The sequence below is a fragment of the Synchiropus splendidus genome, chromosome 12, assembly GCF_027744825.2.
Source record: "Synchiropus splendidus isolate RoL2022-P1 chromosome 12, RoL_Sspl_1.0, whole genome shotgun sequence".
Lineage (NCBI taxonomy): Eukaryota > Metazoa > Chordata > Actinopteri > Syngnathiformes > Callionymidae > Synchiropus > Synchiropus splendidus.
Window position 1 is genome coordinate 6,319,340 of NC_071345.1, and position 21,283 is coordinate 6,340,622.

Here is a 21,283-nt window from a genome sequence, read left to right on the forward strand (position 1 = left end):
CTGCTCAGATTAGCAAAAACAACACCACCATCCAACGGTGAAATGGCTCCCAGCTTCACAAATGAGTTTGCTTGGGAAGGGAGACGAACAGAACGTCACGGAATTTGTTTTTACCTTCCAAGTGCCAGGCAAAGGAGCTGGTTTATTGATTGGAAATATGTTCGCGGCCACGAGGCGGCTTCAGTCACGGTTTGCTGTTTCGAGGAAGAACGTGAAGCGGCGGGCTCCTGATGGAGCAGACGTGTGACTCATTCTGCAGCTGTCAACAGCCTCTGAGGCGGAGCATCCCGGACCTTACACCTGCTGAAGCTGTCCCACCGCTGAGAGCTGGGCCACACTCCTATAACCAGCTCCGTCGTGATCCAGGAAACTCTGCATCCTCTGAATAATTCAGGGGCAGCGGTCCGCGCGTCCACAGCTACTACTAGTTTCACCGCGTGTTCAGTTGAGAAACGACAGACTGTGACTCACTTCCTGCTTTTTGAGTGCTCCGAAATTACAGGTCTTTTTATTGTTAAAGAAGATGGACATACTATAGAGCGTCCAGATTCAGATTTATTCTCCATCTCTTGGTTCACGTTGAGTATGTTTACATTTCAGCTCAGAAAACCAAATTATTGTATTACTCCTGCTCATATTGGACTTTGAAGATGCATGTAAACAGCCGTACACTGCAGAGACATTCACATTTCTGGACCACATAATGTGGATGATGCAGCTAATAGCAGGACTGAGCTAGCATGTAGCCGAGCGGCTCAGCTATGACCAGACTAGTGACACACTGCTAGAGGAATCACACTCTGTCTCAGCCCATGACTGATGTAAACATAACTCCTGACAATGCTGATCTCCATGTGTAGATTTTACTTCAGGCGCATTCACACAGGGCATTTTGATCGTTTGTTTTCACAAGGTCAGAGGATGAGATTTGTTGGTTTCAGGAGATGACATTATCACCGAGTTAGCAAGCGTTAGCATGGTTGCTAAGCTAGTCTGGGCTCAGATCAAAGGCGTCTGGTTGTGAGAATGAGCTTTATTGTCAAGGTCAGTGAGGACCCCACCAACTAGGAAAGTGCTTTGGAACAACATGCAATAATGAACAAAACATAATCATAATAACAAAAATAATAATGATAAATTAACAAAAATATAATAATAATAATAATAATAATAATAATAATAATAATAATAATAATCATTAATAAATAAAGTAATAGAAGTCCAGACTTCTCAACCGACTAGGAAAGTGCTTTGGAACAATATGCAATAATGAACAACACATAATCATAATAACAATAAATAAATAAATAACAAAAATGAATACAAATAAACAATAACAATACAAGTTAAAATAAAGGATGAGATAAATAAATAGAGTAATAGAAGTCCAGACTTCTCAACCGACTAGGAAAGTGCTTTGGAACAACATGCAATAATGAACAAAACATAATCATAATAACAATAAATAACAAAAATGAATACAAATAAACAATAACAATACAAGTTTAAAAAAAGTATTAGATAAATAATAAAGTAATATAGGTCCATACTTCTCACCTAAAACCTCTCTTTTTACATTGGTTTTAATCATCATACAGTAGAAATTTATTTTAAATATTAATGTCCGAGCAAATGGACTGGAGCATATTGATGTAATTTTCTTGAACACGGTTTTGCAAACAATGACATTTCTCCCGAGACAGAGCTCTCAACAAATCTTTGAAGAGTTTGGAACACACACTTCAGTTGAACAGCAGCGAAGCTCAGTGAGCTGAACACAATATAACAAGCGAGGGACGGTTTGATCTTTAAAGTTAGAATGTGAACCGTCAGCAGACAGTTGCTGGAGCAGGAGCAGTAGCTCAGTAGACTTCCGTCTAACTTGATAAAGGTCAGCCGCCGTATGTTCCCTCATTGCCAGGGTCTCATTAATGTCAAAGGGGATGGGTTCAAGACAAACAGCCCTTAAGGGTCTCTGCTGATCTCCCAGTGAGTCACCGAGTTTAAAGCGGCTCTTGAGGTGGACCATAAATCCTCACGTCAACATCCTTCACCCGCCATGTGTCATGATTCTGAAGATTAAAACCCTTTGCATTACGTCACTGTTTCCTTGGATTTACATATGGGGGGGTGAGAGGGGGCGCTGCGCTCGCCCATAAAACGGCCGATTCAACTTTTCGGTTTGGCCTGCAGAGGATCACCTCAGCCCTTTCTGCGTGAGACTAATTGGGTGCAGCAGCGCGCCAAGCCACGCCGCAGCGCCAGCGGGGTGTTACCAGGAAATACAACATGAAGGTATTGTCTCCGTGAAAACAGCTCACGTTCAGCTTTTTAAGCATATCACCGCCGCCGGAAAACACTGGCACGGAGAGCATAAAAAATGCAACACATTGGGCAAATCTGCGAAGAGACGTCGAAATCCTTTCTTTTCTCTTTAATTGACACACACACACACACACACACACACACTTCCTCTCAGCTCGGGCCACAGGATGTTGTATTATCATGCAAATAAACAAGAAATGCCAAGGAAGTGGTTTAGCACGCTGCGCCGAAATGATGGGCTTAAAGACGGCTAACTTCTTACCGATATTCAGGAACAAAATAACATGAAAAGAGGATTTGGAATTAATGAATTTGGGAGAATTAAGTAGCTTAGAATTCACTCTTTTGTTTAAAGCAGCTCAGACAGGAGCAGTCTGCCCAAATGGGTTCATCAGAGCCGTCGTTTCTGTAGTTTTGGAAGAGTTGCTGAAACGCTAAATCCTGGTGGAACTCTAAAAAAGTTTGGCCTGTTTCTTGGCAGTAGTTCCTGCGCGCACTCTGTGCTGAGGCTTTCAGTCATGGAGTCATGGACACTGACACGTTCGAACAGGAAAACAGCGGCTATACAGCAAAGTCCATGGGCTTTCAAACAGAGACCAGTGAGTAAGTTTCCTCCAATAAAACACTCCACTGATCTGAGCTTATAGGCAGCAGAGGCGTCCTCAGCTACGGGTGTTTTCGTCCTCCACAGTTGTGATCGGTAAAAGAGTGAAAGTTCAACCACTAAAATAGGAGACACACATCTACACAACTATGATTCCGAAAAAAAAATCATCATATTGCTTGACCAAATTGGCGCTAGTTGCCCAGGAATATTTCAGCACACGACGCCCAGTGACAGAGGAAAATCCTGACAGTGCAACTGAAGCCACTCGAGAAATCTCTACCCCACTCTGTATCAAACATTTATGAGAATGCCGAGGCGCCCTCAACTCAAAATAACAACCCAAGTTTCAGAAAAGGTCTGCACACTATGGACGCAGTGCTTCCACTGCAGCAATGCACTGTGGGACTTGTGCATCGTTTTGGTTTATAGTGTAGTACGAGAGTGTCATTGATTCTAAAGGCATATCATGGACGACTGTCAGCCTTGGGTTTGAATTCACGGGTGTTGATGTGGTGACCACGAGGCCACTGACAGTGTCGGACCCTCAGCATTTCATATCAACATTGATCAGGAAGTTACTGCAGCAGCAGAGGAAGTCAGTGGGCTGAGCCTGAAAGCATACTCTGGCAACACTAGTGAAACCTCATAATAATCTCCTCTTGTTTGTTTAAAATTGCGCCTGAAATGGCAATTTCTAAGAAGGTAGTACTCAGTTCCGGAGCGCATGAACAGCATTTCAAATCATCGTACTATCAGGCCTGTTCTCCATGATAGAAACAAATGGACCTTTGATCCTGGCGATGCACAGAGGTCCCCACTGGAACCACATGGTACATGCATATAAACATGTTCAGGGATGGTGAAGTCATGAGTCATTTCTGTTTCCACTGAGGACAAAAAGGATTTGAGCACACAAATAACTCAACAGTGATCCAGTCCTGTGAAAATGAAGAGAGCGAATCAAAGTTTTTGCTTTAACCGTGATCATTCGGGAACTGAAAATCATTGCGGACAGGCTGGTGTGAAGCAGGTCACGTGTGCTTTTAGGTTTAGAAAGGCTGCGTCCCATTTCTCAGCCAAACACTAGCACTTGGTTCTGAGCGCCCTCCGACGATAAAGTGAAGTGATCGACGTCCCTAAGAATTGGCACAACGCGTAAAGACAACGTGTTGTGTTTTGTTTCCTGCGAGTGTTGGGGACGTTTTGGAAATGCCAGCTCCAACGTTTTTGCAACCTCTTGCATCTGCGCTGATCATCTCACTTGGTTTGGTGAACATATGGAGAAGAAAAGTTGGCTTTACCGCTATGTTGCGGTGATAGATCTGTGAGAGTTCTGATGATGTTAATGTCGGCCTGAATGCTAGCCGACTGTTGTCTGTTAAGAGGAAATAAAAACATGGTATTGTTCATGTTGTCAAACACAGTAGACCACCTGGGTCGCTAACGTGCGACACGAGAGAAAGTAAACAAATGGAAGACTAGTCCTTGTTGCTAAAATGTTCCTGTTGTCCTGTCCAACATTGTTTTTAAATAAAGTTCTTTGGTGTCCTGGAAATGTATCCACACTTCATATTCCCTCTTGGTTTCAAGTCAGTTCCCTCGGTTTGAAGGGATCATTTCAAGTGGTGAACGGCGAGTGCCCTCAGTCTCAGGAGTAGTGGGACACACTACACTTACACGTGAACGCGCGAAACCCAGTGTTAGGGTGAGGAATGGGACACAGCCTAAGTGTATCGGCAGCTCACCTGGTCAACAGTGACACGTCACCAGACAGCCGCCAAGTGGACAGCAGCTGCCTCCTGTCGCATCTTTCTGGACAGATGCTGCACCTCTCTGAGTTGTGAGAGAACCCTGGGCTGCTGAGGACTGCCCGCAGGTGCGACAGCCGCCCTCTGATCTGCCGGGGCTTCAGAAGATCTGACGGCAGGCCTTGCCCACACACGCACTCGGGAGGGCGCCTGGCATCAGTGGGAGCTGAGCGCAGGCCCCTGTTTCCTGTCTCTCCTGGCAGACGCTGCCTAGAATCCTCCTTTTGGCTGCTCTTAATTTGACAGCGATAATAGAGCTGCCTCGCAGCACGCACGGTTTTAACTGCCGCCCACCTCACCTAAAACCCCTCCTTAAGCCGTAGCTTTTCACCAGTGTGACAATGCCAGTGAGCTCCGAGGAATCTCATCCCTGTGAAAATGCCATTTTCTGGTCAATTTGATCAGAAGGAGGGCGTCGCATGACTGAGCTGCAAATGAGTTTGACTGTCTTTATTCTGGCTTCCTTCCCCTTCTCCCAGGGGCTTTGCTTGTTTTTTGGGTGACTGAGCCATTCATGGTGCCGCTGCACTGCTGATGTCAGCGGTTTGTCTGCTGGGACGGCGCTCCTAGAATAACACGACAGATGTGGCTCGGTCTCGGGCTGTGAGTTCTGAGAAACACACCTGCGGCCGCGACCACCGGAGTCTCCAGACACACCAGATTTAACAGGTTGCTCTGTATTCTGTTGATGTAGGGGCAATGGCTGCCACACCTTCAATATTAGCTCAACGTAGGTTACATTTTCTTGACACTTGGAATCTATGGAACCAAAGTCAGGACAGGACGGGCTTCTGGTTCTAAGAATAAAATATGACGTCTTAATGAGCTGGTGTGGAATCTGCCGCGGGATTTCCAAGAAAGAGCATCAAATATGGATGAAGCATTTCTGCGTGTTTAATTGAGAACGGTCTCTCCTCGGCCTGGTTAATAATAGAGGACTCCGGGAGGCACCTGAATATTCGGTAATGGCTGGAGAGACTGTTTTCAGCTTGGAGCCATTTTCCTTCTTGCCAGCAGATCAAACGATCGGCATCCAGCAGCCTTCGCTCACACGCCATCATCGTGACAGGCGCTTCGTAAATTGGCGTTGGCGAACGCGAACGTGTCGCCGTCTACTCCGGTGAAAATGAGAGGCATCCTGGCAAAGTGGAGATGAGCTGGTCCTCGATAGCCAGCAGCCACTGTCAGTTTCCAGCATCCGTCCCAGGAGAGGAAGCTACTGCCACTGAAGGGGCTTTGAGGAGAGGAAACTGTCAGAGCGACTGTCACCGCCTCGGAGCTCAAGTACGGGTGCAGGTGGATTAAGGACACACACGTTGCACTGCGTCCCGACTATAATACGCTAACATGAAATTGTTCAAAGTTCATCATCTGTTAGTTACAGTTAGCCCAACAAGAATCACATACAACCCTAGTTGTTGCTATCGTTGCTAAGTTTGACTGCATTCAGCCAACAATAGTACTACTTCCTGTCTCATTTCAGCATTATAACATGCCACTGTCATTTTGTATTGTTTTGTTTCGCCATTCCCTGTTTGGCAACAGCTAACACAGTGTTAACTCGGTTTTCGTACATCCCGGACTTCGAACAAATTGGAGTTCGAACAAAAATTTCGAGATTTTTTTGCTTCTGATTTTGAACGAAGATCCAGAAGTCGAACGCCCCTGAAAAAAGCCAGAAAAAACATAACGTGCACGGACCGATCAGCTGACGCCCGACGCGCTTTGTTATTGTGTATAACGCAGCCTCTGTATGCAGACGTGTCCCGTTAGCTCCATTTACTGACTGTTTTTTCTTCATATTGAGGTGTGAAACCTTTCCTGTCTCCACACTGGACCGTGGTAGAGTGTCACAGGGGAGGTGCTCGCTCTCCACACCTCCACTCCAGGGTTTGATGTCCTGTTGTGGGCTGGAGCTGGGACAGGGATGAGGCGAGTCTGGGACAGAGCGTGACTTGGTTTATGACTTTGTCACAGCCAAACTGCACAGAAGCGCACATTCAGAGCTGGACACGCACCGGGCACCTCTTCACTTCTGGAGAGACCTCACTCACTCGGCAACCCCTCCCACATGCAGCGGCCACACACATAGAGGAACAGCCACCTGCAGCAGACACTCTACATTCACTCCTACAAAAGACTATTTTAAGGCTTGGAACGCATTATTTCTTTTTCCATTCATTGTCATGGGAAAAATCGATTCAGATTTCGAACAAATCGCTTCTCGAACGGCGTCTGGAACGGATTGTGATCGAGAACCGAGGTACCACTGTAAAAAGGTCATAATGTACTTGTATGATGTACAAGATCTACATCACTAGGACATCTAATTCATCTTATTTTTAGTTATTTTGCATCAAATTCTCTGCACTTTGTCAACCTGTGTCATCTTAGCTCACCGTGAAAAATGAAGGAGGATTCTTGCTAGAACAACAGAAATAAAGGGGAAGGTATTTCCTCAAGCCAAACAGCTCCACACCCACAAAACCAAACCCAGAATGATATCATGCGTACCGTACGGCGGTGGAGATGACTTCATTTCCTGCATGTTCACATACTTTCAGGCCTTTTTTTCTTGCAATAGGTTTGTCTTCAGTAGGTTTCCTGTGCGCCACTAACTGGAAATTACTCATTTAAACTAAATGCGTTCCTGTTTTTATTCTTCAAACCACAGCGCCTAAACACATTTGAACTTCACCTCTGAGTCTCGTAAATCAGCAGATGCTTTTTCTCACACTCTACCAGCGTCACGTCTTCCTGGCGGTTACAAGGAAAACCAAAACGGGAAGTGAAGAGGCTGAGAGATTTCAGTTATCACTGTAGTCAATTACAAACAGTGTGCCACTTCAAAGTCCTCGTGCTCCTGATAAAAAACACACACACCTCGCGTTCGTGTCAGTTGAGACTTCATGCAAAACAAACGCTTATTTTTCTGAATCAGGAAAGTTGTCATCTTTTGTCTGAGACACCCTTTGATATTGCTTCTCGGCTCCAGCCCACCTGTCAGGGTTGCACTTCATTCATGTCATAGAAGCAGAAGAGCAGCAGCAGGGTAAATTTCATTTGCCTGGTTTGACTTGTGTACTGTAACCTTCACGCTAGATTCGGCACGTCGGTCACCGGATGACGCTTCTTTATTGTCTGCTCTTGCTCGCCGCACCAGCGCCGCCTCTGCTGCTCCAAATGATGAGGCGGATCGTGTAAACAACCCGTGAAAAGGGTGATGTTACGGATGACACCATCGCTTCATTACAATGTCTTTTACACAAAGTGGAACGCTTCCTGCTGCCAACGCCGATGAGAAACACGTGAGGATGCAAGTGGAACCCGCTTTTACTGCGCCGTGGAGGGAAAACAATCCAATATTTAACAGAAGGCCATTCACCTGATGACTTCATCAAAGCCTCATCCATTCAGCTGCCTCTGAATCCCAGACTGAAATCACAAAGAGGCTCTAAATGCTTGCAGGCGGTAAAGCCTGGCATTAGATGTCCTTTGACCCTCATTGTGTGACTACACACGCTGGTATGCAGCGGGGTCAGAGGTCGACAAAGGAGTGAGTTTGAGGTTTGTAGGGGAAAAGAATGAACTCTGATGCTGACTTCCACTCGGAAAAGTCTTCAACTTACACATCAAATGATGTCACTTCCTTTGCTGTTGTCTTAGAAAGTGAATGGAAAAGCTTCAAATATATTGACAACAATATGCAATATCAGAGAGTCCCTTATGGGACCCTAGAAAAAGGCGTGTACATTTATACAGGTGTAAAATGATGATATTCCTTTGGTTCAAGGTTCCTTATTTGCCGTCTGTGGATAACCAACAGGCTCTCAGAGTCAACAGTTGAAGTCATGAAAAAGTGCCTGGGTTAAGAAGTAAAAACAAATGTGTTATCGATTCACCTCTTCCTTTTAGCATTGCCACAGCAAGTCCTCCACCTTGACACCGACCTTCTTCATGTCTGACTTTCCTGCATTCATGAGCCTCACTGGTCGTCTTCCTCACATTCTTCGGGCCCTATGACTTCAACAGAGATCGACCCTCTGTGTACACAAAGTTGAGGACGCGGGCATTACTCCAGTTGTCCTTGGAACCGGGAAATTCCCATCTCACTAGATGACGTCACCTGACTTTGATTTGCTACCACCGAGAGTTAGCAATCCAAGACGGCCGCTCAACAGCGAGGAGACCTGCTGGAATATTATGAATATTTGACTTCTCTAAATCGGTTGTATACTTCATATTATTCAACGCATTACTGTATATAGAAATGTTCCTCAGATAACTGGGACACGCTGAGCTCGGCTGTGATGTCATCCTCAGCACTGACTTCCCACTTCAAAGGAAACGCATTGTCAACGTGGTCTTTGTTCAGGTGACATGATCGAAGGGCAGATTACTGTAGGTTGTTGCCAGACAGAACAAACTAGTCAACAAGTGCACAGTGGAACTCGTGCTTCAACACCAAACCCAGCTGCTGACATCACTTCTACAAAACGCTTGTCAAAGGGATATTTAAAGACGACTCTCTCTTTGAGGTCCAGAATTAGAACAGAATGTTGGTTGGGAGGACGAAAATAGCAGCAGCCCGTTTTCCTTCACTCTTCCAGGTGGCTGGGAGCAGCCAGAAAAACAATGACATCAGAGTTCAGACACGTTTTCGGTGGCCGGCTTTAGCCCCAGCGGCCGAGTCAGATGATGTCACTGCTGCCCTGCGGGACCCCTGGGGACTCCCCCAGGAGGCACCTGCGCAGGGGTTTGTGGAGAGCCATCACGAGTGGCTGAGTTTCAAAAGGGCCTGAACTGGTGCATCACTGCATTCCTGCCCTGTGTTGTCATCCCAGCAGGGGAAAATCCACCTCAGCAGCCGAACCGGTTTGAATATAGATGCAGCGGAATATCCGGACCGTCCAGTCCAGTCCAGTCCTGTTGTTTTGGCAAGACATTTCTAGATTTGTTATTGTAAAATACAGAGATAAATAGTCAGAAGATCCAGTCTATCTACTAACTTATGCTTTTATTTCGGGAAAGTATTAGCCTTGTACTTCTGAGGACCTGAAGAGACTTGACACCTGAGGTACCCGCTAGTACAAACCTGGGCAAAGTGCGGCCCGGGGGCCACATGCGGCCCGATGCCTGTATTTTCATTGCCCGTTTCACGTCAGACTATAAAACTATAACCGATATGTTGTACTTTTTCTGCTTTTTTTTTTGTTCTTTCTCTTTCAGTCCCCACCACCACTTAAAAAAATATAGCATGTTCTTGTATGAAGACTATAATTCTCTTCTTTTCATTGGCCATTTTTTGTGTTTTTATTGTTCCTCAAAATACAGTGAAAGAATACTGAAAATATATTTCAAAATAAATTGCATCTGTCTGGTCCATAGGTATGTTGATTTATATTCATATTAAATGAACATAAAATGAATGGTTTCATGGCATATTTACACTTCTTAATATCCTCACTTACAGTTGATCTTTTTAGGTGCATTTTGTCCTAGTTACTTAAGTATATATTTTGGATATTTTTGCATCATGTTTTGTAGTCATTGCTGTCTTTCTTTTGCGGATGGCCCCTCACAACAGTTACAGTTACAGTATGTGGCCCACCTGCGCTCGTACCACCACCTCTGCATCAGGTCACTAAACTCAGTGTGGAAGCAAAGCACTGCCGCGTGTCTCAGGAGTCCATCATGGTGACAGCTCGTCCGACTCTCACTGGATCACGTCAAGGTTTCTTGATAGCGAGCCGTCTGCCGTCGTGTCCTCCTCACAGCGCTACACGCTTATTCATGTGCACCTGTTTGTTGTCTTGCCAAATGACAACAAGTCGGCATCACACGTCTCATTTCCTCCGCTGATGCACATCTTGTTCATCAAAAGCCACAGAGATATGAATCATTGACTTAAATACTTTGACGGCGCTCAATAATTCACGTGACATCCATGAAGACACGCGCAAATCACACACATCAGGTGCGATGATCCCTCCCAAACTGATGGGTATGGAGAAGACGGCCCCCTGTGGTGGCGCACGGCGAGGTGGAAGCGCTCACGTGATGGAAGCCAGTGTAGCACGCAACGCTTGCAGGCCACTTCGCCCTGAAAGGTTTTAACGCTCGCAGTCTGCCAACACTCAGAAGAATGCGTTGCCCTTTCACTCGGAGTGCTTTCAAATATGTTCCGCGTATCCTCCGAAGATCTCCATCTTTAGATCAGTCAGAAACCACCGGCGTGTAAACACATTACGTGCTATTACTGATGTTTATCTGGCACGAGATGCGGGACGCGCCGTCCATCTGTGTTGGAGGGTTGAAAATCGTCTACTGCTCCACATAGATATGGAGAATAGAAGTTCTCCCCAGCAACAGTTACCCTGGTTCATCCCACCATGAGAGTGAAGAACCTCCGTCCCTGTCTGTGCTCCATAACAGCACAAGTCAATCTCACAGGAGACTGAGACCTTGAACCAAGTTGAACTTCGCCCCTGGAAGTTCCTGGATGCCTCATGCTGACGTTGAACTACTTAAACAACTTACACAACAACAACAACAACAACAGCAACACTAGCAGGTCGACTGCTTTAAACCAGTTTGTTTGTTTTCTTTCTGCTGTCCTCCAACCATAGAATTGCAATGTAGCTGAAAAACAAGCAGTGCTTTCATCTGCCTGAGACTCAGAGTAGAACTTGAGCCTCTTTGCATGGAAGAACACCAGATGAGTTCAGTTCAACAAGCCACCTTATTGCCTTCCTTTCCCCATTGAAATAAAAAAATACACTCCAAAGAAAATAAACACCACATTCTGAAATATTAAGGTAAAATAAAACTGAAAGAATAAATAAAATGTATTAAATAGCTTGAGATAAACGTGAGAAGGAAGCGTGGACAGCAGTCACTCAACTACGATGACGCTTTCGACGTCCTAATTTCTCTGGGTCATGAGACGCCACGTGCCACAGAGTGCCAGGTTCAGGCTGCTTCAGAGGCGACACATGCAGATCCAGGAGCACGGCATCTGGAGTGCGGCTTCAACGTCCCAAAAGGAAGGGTTGAGCAGTGGCAAAAGGATAAGTGGTTCCAAGTGAATGCATCCTCCACAGCTGAGCGCTCCTCAGTGTTGCTGTGAGATGCTGAGCAAAAGAGGAAGTCGACCTCTTTGACACTTCACACAACCACCTCTCCAAAATAACACTTCGTTCCGAGAAGCTCTGTTATCCAAACTTAATATTTTTTTTCCCGGGCCTGTTATGCAACGGAATGTTTTGGCTCTGCAGTGGTTGTTAAAATGTAGAACCGAAAGGGCACCTTAAGTATTGATGAAATGCAGAACTGGGTTTGATTTCCCAGCAACGGCGCACGTGCGAGCGGCGACACTTCATTGTTACGGGCTCGGACTCTCTCTGTAGGTGCGAGGAAAAGCCCGCCGCAGCCCGTGACTCAAGCGTGCATCACCAGCAAGGCAAGCAGGTGAGAAGACAGATGCTGGTGGTTTGAGGTGGCTCTTTTTGCCCAGATACAGCCAGGATGTGTGTGGTGAAGGAGGAGGTGGGGGGTGGGAGCTTGTTTACAGCTCACACACGCCGCTCCGAGTCCTCTCCACGGGCGAAGAAAGGCAACGCACCAGAACTTGGCAGCACCGTATCCTGGTGAGTTGGAGAGATAAAAATACAGCGGTGAGGAGAGAGGTTCAAGAGCCGCCGGCTTCACTATCTGCTGCGATCAACCGCCGCCGCTCAAGTGGGTGAAGCCGGCGCTGCAGCGCATGCGAATGTTCCCACGGATCTCAGGGCAAACCTGCTTCTGCAGCGCAGGGCCGTTCGGCTGCGAGCTTTTCTGCCACTGATCGACATCACAGAGCATGACTGTGTTTGACTGGAGGTGGGGCTTTTCTTTTCTCTTCTTTTGTCAGTGAAGAGTCACATAAACAAAAGACAAGTACTCATTGATCACTATTCAACACTCTCTTAATGCAGTATTTTTTTGTATTTCATTAACTGAAAAACTTTGTCTTTATTTCAAATATTTCATTTCAACATGGATAAATATGTTTTCCCCTTTTTTTTGTTTGAAATGAGCCATTTTCTACCTTTAATAAATAAAAAAAATAATAATTTTGCCTGTTTTGAGTCATTTTTCTGTTTATCATATCTTCAATTCTTAACCCAACTCTACCATCATTCACAGTGCTTTAACTCTCAAATTAAAAAAAAATATTATTAATAAAATAACAACCCCTCACTCTCATTTGACGGTTAATAGCTGACTTGCGGTTGGAAGCAAACCCTCTCAGAGACAATAAAGGACGGTCATAATTGATCATTTACTTTTCCATGTGTGATTTACAACCACAATCACAACAGCCTGAAGACTTTGTGGATCAGCGCCATTTTATACAACACAAGCCTGAGCCAAAGTAAAAAAACGGCTCTGTTTTTTGCCAGCTCCGTGTCACTGTTTTTGGCTTGTGTCCAGCACAGTCCAAAGTTGAGGTCGGCGCTGGTGTCGCCTCACTTTCACTGACAGTTTCCTCGTCGTCTTGGTCTGATAGTGGTGTCTCAGTTTACTAAATAATGACTCACCAGCTTAAGCTAGGGCTCTGACTCCAGCCATTTACCAGAATTTGTCACCACCAGAACCTGTTTCCATCGGTACTAACCTGGCTAACAATGGTGCTGCAGCCGGTTCACCCAGCTCAGACTGAATGATACAACAGTGAACGTGATGAGCTCATAGATGTCGTCTCTATAAATCATTTGCAGGAGGAACACAGGACGAGTCGCAGTCAGACTGGATGTAAAACACTGTGAAAACACTTTTTAACTCAGGGCTCAGCGAGCTTTACTGCCCACGGCAGCAAAAATGATCATCGAGATTATTCAACGATTTAATGTTTTGCTGTCATTTAACTGTCAAACTTCATTGAACAATGGTCTACAATAAAATATAAATACAAATGTATATTAAACCTTCATCATGTAGGTCAAATGTTTCTCTATAGAAACTCCACTAAGTCCTGGCTTTAGAGAACAGTGAAGACAAGAAAATATTTTGAGTTGCGCAGGAAACTGACTGGGATGCATAGATTTTTCTGTGGTTCTGATGTTGTACGACGTGATTTCAAATTCCATTTTTCGTCATTTTTCAAGAGATCATAATAGAAGTCACTCGTTGAATTCTAACACTTCCACACCTGAGCGCTCTGAGTGAGTCTCTGCAGCATGATGAAGGACAAGGAGCGCTTGTTTTCATCACTCCTGTCTCAGGTCGAGCGCTAGCGATTGTTCTTATGCATTTATCCACTTCTAAATAACCATTGGTTTTCAAAGCATCTCCAATGAGCAGCTATCACTGTGTTGTGACTCAGAATGCTGGATGAACAGAGGCTCAAGCGCTCTCGCTGACAGGCGGAGCCTCGCGCTACTCTGCGTAGCGGCCTCACCGGGCCTTGCGGACGAGGCGTGGTGCAGCGCTTGGGTGCATCGGGACAGAATGAGAGAAGTTGGGGAGGCATGTGTCCGGTAGGGAACGATATGGACAAAAAAAAGTTATCATGATTAATGTAGTAATTACAGCAATAACGATAACTATCACAATAAATCCATTTTCATTCTATTCCATGTGTTGTACACACTACAGTCTCTCTTGAAACTGTTTCAAGATGGAGTTTGTCTGCAGCTTCATTATTTGTCTATGTCTAAATATAATACTTAACCAAGTGTAGAGATGAAAAATTCAATGTTTCTTAGAACCTGGTCATTTTATTTAGGGGTTAAATTGAGCTGTCTGCCCACTGTACAGTGGTACCTCGGTTCTCGACCACAATCCGTTCTAGACGGCCGTTCGAGAAGAGATTTGTTGGAAATCTGAATAGATTTTTCCCCATTACAATGAATGGAAAAAGAAATAATGCGTTCCAAGCCTTAAAATAGTCTTTTGTAGGAGTGAATGTAGAGTGTCTGCTGCAGGTGGCTGTTCCTCTATGTGTGTGGCCGCTGCATGTGGGAGGGGTTGCCGAGTGAGTGAGGTCTCTCCAGAAGTGAAGAGGTGCCCGGTGCGTGTCCAGCTCTGAATGTGCGCTTCTGTGCAGTTTGGCTGTGACAAAGTCATAAACCAAGTCACGCTCTGTCCCAGACTCGCCTCATCCCTGTCCCAGCTCCAGCCCACAACAGGACATCAAACCCTGGAGTGGAGGTGTGGAGAGCGAGCACCTCCCCTGTGACACTCTACCACGGTCCAGTGCAGAGACAGGAAAGGTTTTACACCTCAATATGAAGAAAAAACAGTCAGTAAATGTAGCTAACGGGACACGTCTGCATACAGAGGCTGCGTTATACACAATAACAAAGCGCCTCGTGGGTCAGCTGATCAGTCCGCGCACGTTAGTTTTTTTCCGGCTTTTTTCGGGGGCGTTCGAGTCTGGATTTTCAGTCAAAATCCGAAACAAAAAATCTCTAAATTTTGGTTCAAACTCCAATTTGTTTGAAGTCTGTGACGTTCGAAAACCGAGGCACCACTGTATCTCAATAAATAATCATTTAGTCCTATTCTATTCTCAAATTCATGATACAACAAAAAAACATTTTCTCTCTCCTAAAATGGTAGTATATCGTGTACGATAAAGTATCGCCCATCCCTAGTGTCTGGGTAAATAATGGTTTCATGACGATTATCACGTTTTCATAATCGGAGGAAGACATAATCGTAATCCCGTTAACGTTCGATGAATTGACCAGCCCTACCATCTCTGCTTTACTGACAGACAACGGTGAGCCACTCTTTTGTCTGGAACATGAAGGCGCTGACCGCTGATGTTTTGAGGAGCCAAACCTGTAGAGTCGCGCTTGAACTGCAAGTGTGAAGGACTCAAAACAAACCTCGAAATGAGCTGTTGCTTGACTACACAGCCGTGAACCTCAACACATGCAGGCTGTGTGAAGCCAGGGAAACCTTGAATGACCCGCAGGGTGACTAGCTCATCCAGGGACCCGGTGCCAACCAGGCCCCGCGGCCGGCTCTTTGATCGGTCTCACTGGGGCGACCGGGTTGGAGGGCAGAAACCTCCATCTGCATTCATCTCCGTACGTCCGAGCCTCCGGTGGAGAAAGTGCCACAAAGTGAACGGGCACACAGGCGCAGCTTTAAACACCCACGTGACGCCCACACACATTAAGAGGCTCACACATCGCTGAGAGAACAACATGAGGCGCTGGTTTGACTCAAAAGCCACTGACCGGCCACCTGCGCCGGCCGCGAGAGGGAGGAGGGGCGGGAGGAGGAGGAGGAAGTGGTAGAAGAATGACATCACCTCAACTGAAATGTCACCATTATCTCAAGCCTTGGCTTCGCTGTCGACAAGGGTGACATCATCCTCTCCTCGCCCCTCCCCCCTCTGTTCTGCGAGCCTGTTTGTTTGCGAGGACCAACACTTGCAGGAGAAGCCGCTGTGTGCCGCGCCTCTCACGCCTTCATTGATGCTTGTTTACTTCAGCGGCAATTACAGTTCCGATGAAACTAAAATGCCTGCGCTGTCCTTGAATGCACCGCGTCGAACGTTAAAAATACTCCCTCCGCTTGTCTCCAGACATTAGTCACAATTCTCTCCTGCATCCTGTCGATAACACAATTAAAAGCACCGACTGGATACTATTTTAGGATTTGAAATGTTTGGTTCACACAGTCGTCTGTCACATTTCAGTGACAATAAAAAGCCTGGCCGCTGCAGAGCCCCCCCCCCACACACACATCTCACCGTACAGTATCTCATATAAAAGTGTGCGTAAAAGCAGGTTTGACTCCTTGGCGAGTACACAAAACACCCTTTAAAATCAATACTAAATATTGGTTCTGTTATGACAGGGAAATACAGTGGCACCTCTCATGAGCGATTTGGGTAATAAGCAAGTGGAGTTCCATTCCAGCTTAAGAGGGCAGAAGGTGCACCAGCGTTTGCTGTGTAAATGTGGTTTTAAAATTGCACAACGCCATCGGATGACGAAATGTGTAAAGAAGTCTGGTCCTAAGCGGGCAACTTCCCCCATTCACTTTCGGTAAAATTATGAAAATACGATAAAGGAAAAGAATTATCCTCATAAACACAGTGACAGCGTTGTATTGAGCTTACGAATAAACTGTGGGTTTCCTCAGAAACACAACTAAAAAAAGAAACATGAGAAAATAGAAATATAAAAGGATAAAAAAATGTAGTTATTAAATCTAAAATATAAAAATCAAATCCTTAAACTCACAAGGAAAACTTAACATAGGGAGTCCCAAGTTAACTAGTTAGCAGCAGGATAAATCTTGCATGGAAAAAATGTAAAAGAAATATCAAACTTATATCATCTTCCATCATGCTTTTAAATTTGAATTCTCTGTGTGTGTATGCCTTGTATAGCTTTACTTGTGGCGACCTATTCTTGGAAACATACCTGTATGTGGGGATTTGGATTGGAGGATTAAAACTTTAAAACAAATTATAATTCATTTAAGTTTGGTTTAGGTCGCGGTCAGCCATTTGTTTGGTTAGGTTTAGAGGATGGGGAAAGCATCATGCCAATGAGAGGTCCCCACAAAGATGGTGTGTGTGTTGCATTTCAGCTAGCCTGTCACACGATGCGTTCTACTTCCCCGCCACGGTGTCCTGCTCCCTGAAGACATCTTACTCAAATCACCTTGTTGCTAGAGATGAATTCGCATCAAGACAGACCAGACCAGAGAGAAGAAGAACTTTGTGAAATAAATAAAAAATGTCATCTGCACAACAAATAGTTGGCAGCCTGTGCCCCTCTCCGGTGACCCTCCCTGCTGCCCTCTGACATGGCCGGTGGCAGCTGACCGCCATAAAGCCCAGCCAAGCGTTCCAGTCATACCGTCCTCACTCGTGCCTTCACTCTCTCAGGATAGACACGCTGGAAAGCTGCCCGCGTGAATGAAGTGTCGGGCGCGTGAGTGACAGGTAAATGTGTCATGTGATACCGACTCATAAGTGAGCCAGAAACATCCACCAGTGCAACAGCTTGTGACCCTGAAGACCCAAACAAACAGAAGCATGACGGCGATTGAGGGCACTTCACACTGCGAGTTCTGTCTCGAGACAAAGCTCTTTCGGCTCAGAAGTCCGAGACGTGAACACAAGCAAGTCGGGTTTTTGGCCGCCGACTTGATCCCGGCTGAAGACCCGCACTTTGTCTCGGGAAACTCTCAGTGGGTGGTGAGCTTCTCGCCTCAGGCGACTCGGGACTAGATGCCGGAAAGTACGTGTCCATTGCGACTCCACAAAACATGATAAATGCCGGGCAGTAAAGGATGGCTCTGATCTCTGTCTGGACTGTCTGTGCTCTACAGTAACTGTTTTCACTGCTGTGATGTGGCTGCAGCTCAGCTGTCTGCATGAGGAGGACTGCGAGGAGGAAAGAGGCTGGTTTTTCCCAAGTTACTGAAGATCACCAGACTATCCATTGATCACATCTGACGTCTGGATCTGTACTTCACAGACTGAATCCTTCTCGATCGTCAGTAATCTCTCTCCCTGTGTTCAACGTGTTGTGAGAGCAGTGTGGATCAGTCAAGACGCTCCGTATTACGCAGCTTATTTCTGCTATTTCCTTGTGAAATAAACCTGACAAGACTCTTTCATGTTTAGTTTTGGCTGTGAAACGCCACATTCTGTTACAGCCATTTCGGAGCTCCGTCATCAGTTCATATCTGAGGTGACAACAACTCGTAGTACTAAGTATTAACAGAAATTCCGATGGTGGTGAACAGGTTGTCGCGCGGCTGATGACGACTTCCTTTAGACGTGCTTCGTCGTGGGTCACAAACCAGCTATTATGTGCAGAGCGCCACCAGCTGAGGAGGAAAAAAGGACATGGCCTGAGGCGCAGAAGTGCGAGGCTGCACAGCAGGGGGCGAGTCGGACTCAGACCCACCTGAGACAAAACCCACAGTGTGAAAGGCCCCTTAGAATGTCATCTGAACCCAGTATGACTGTTAGGAGCGTGGACAGTGTCGCAGCAAGTATCAAGTGGATGCTTCCGTCTCTCTACCTCGTGTCTCTCATGAACGACAAGGCTCAACTCTTTATTAGATGGCAACAAGTCGACACGTTTCACCGACTCTCTCTAAAGCTCCCAGATGCCTGAACGAGACTGAAGAAAACAGTTGCATGTGTCCGGCCCAAACACATGTGGGCAGTAAACACTGAGTGGAATTAGAGAGTGTGTTTGTCCCAGTTTAACACTCTCATGTGATGCTATTAGTCTCCTCTAACTGCTGCTGCTTTATGGTGGGACCCGTCATTAAGAGCCGCGGTGGCTTTTCAAACCAGCTCCGTGACCTCTGGCCTCTCCGGCAGGACACTTAATGATATATCATTTCAGACAAAAGCCGCTCTCTTTCAAATGACGGGGTTGCAGTTTGTCGTGTTTGTGATGTGGCCCCTGCTGGCGGGGCCTCTATTGTGATGCGGGGCCGCTTTATAATCCAATCCAGGCTCCGCCACTTCACACGTGGCTGAGCACTGAGGACCCCCGCTGTGTTTGGACGGGACTCGAGGACCAGCCTTCTGCACGACACACACACCTGCTTCTACTAAAACCAAATACCCCCCTCCTCCTCCTCCTCTGGGCGATAGGCTCTTCACTCTCTTTGTCCTGCAGGTGTCCATTCCTGCAGTCAAAAGGTGAGCAAACAGTGAAAGGGGGAGCTGACCATGACTCAGAGAGCTGATGTCAGCAGCATTTCACAGAACCTGCACTTAATGAGCACCGAGGGGAAGATAAATACTCAGGCTGAGGAGTGTGCGCCCACTCAGGGTGAGCAGATCAAAGCATTCCAGGTCAGATATTTGCGCTCCAGGGTGGAGCTGCGGTCACCGAGGTGGGCAGAGGGCTTTCACACCACTTCGCCCGCCGGCGCAGTCTAAAAATAGAAGTCAGGATAATTCACACCCAGAATGTCTGGGGGCGACTTCAGCAGCAATATTGACTCTCCGGGGCGAAGGTTATCAGATGTTCAGGGAGGGAGAGTTGAACCGCAAGCTGCAAAAAAAATGATGCTCAGGCATCACCGGGGCTTTTTGGCCATTCGTCATGGAGCAGCATGAACAGTGAATGAGCGTCAAGCCTGCCGTGGAAGTGAAGGGGTTCGTGGAAGAGAGTTCAGGTAGACGGACTTCCCGTGTTCCATGTTTGTTGACATGGTGTGTTTTGGATACGCAGCAGGGCTCCATCCAAGCAGAGCAGCCAAAGCTCTCACCGCAGCCTCAGCTGCCTGAGAAACACTGGCAGAGGTTTATAGAAGGGAAGCAGCTGGGAGCAGTTCAGGTCTGGGCCAGAGAGCGCCAGAACCAGAGCAGAATCCTCAACCATACCGGTCAACTGATACGTTTTTTTTTTTTACAATTTCACATCATGTACGCCGTATAACGACTTTTATACGGGGGAAAAATATATTGGAACAAATAAAAATTCCCACTGATGTTTCACACCAAACTCGCCAATTTCGGATCCAAAATTGGTTGTGGTTGTGTTGGCTGCACTGCGGCCCACATCCGGTGTTTTGAATTGTGTTGCAAGAGGAATCATTCAGAGAAAAATCATAGAAGTAAAGCATGGAAGCATCGGAATTACCACCTCGTAAGAAGAGAAGAGTACAAGGAAGAATTATTTATTTCACAAGATGCTGCACATGGTAAATGTAATGCAAGAGCTTTTACATATGCTATCTTTATTATCATTTTCCAGGTCACTGTCTGTCTTGCTGTGACGTAAATAGCTATAATAAAATATAAAACTGTGCCGCACTTGTGTTTGCAACGTTTCTTTTGAATTTATAAGGGGAATTGCACCGCTTTATACGAGGAGTTATTGGCAGAGGTTGACAGGTATGCTGAACACATGTCCAACACCCTGAAGCTGCGCGACACTCTCAGTGTTCAGAGGACTCCACTCTTTACGCCCCTCGGCGCAGGAACGCCACCTCTTGAGTCGCGGGAGTCGGAATTCTGAGACTTCAGACGCAAGGATGGACGTGGTCTGCAGGGAACACGGGGTGTTGACAGACGCGCATCAGACGTGTCGGGAGTGGAGCTAATAATACGAGCCTGTGTTGATCCTGACATCCAAGCCGCGTATAAAACACTGCAGGGTCCCAACCAAGGACGGACACTCACAGATGCCGGGTGTACGTTCAGCCATAAAGTGGTTGACAGCAATGCCTCAGCTCAGAAACATCTGCATTCCTAGCACTATCCTCAGCATGTCGAAGGGTTGAATTTGACCCGGTTTGATTTAGGAATCCTGACGCCTCATTCTTATCAACAAGTGATGGCTTCTTATTCACTCAGTCACTGGCTACTTGAGACGGAGGGCGGGGACACCCTGGACAGCTAGCCACAGTGGCACTCACCTCCCCGGCAAACTCACGCTCATTCCAGAGGCACTTCAGCGTGGATTTGAACCTGTGAGCTTCTTGCCAGTGTAATTATTAATTCTCAAATATTTTTGAGCGCTGCTTGTGTACAGAGTTAAATAGGCGCTTT

At 46.2% G+C, this 21,283-nt stretch overlaps 1 protein-coding gene across 1 annotated transcript in view; it reads right to left on the reverse strand.

The window, feature by feature from the left end:
* The window catches only part of bmf2 (BCL2 modifying factor 2), a 37,496-nt gene that overhangs the window by 15,480 nt on the left and 733 nt on the right, over nt 1-21,283 (reverse strand). The gene's annotated exons all lie outside the window — the stretch shown is intronic.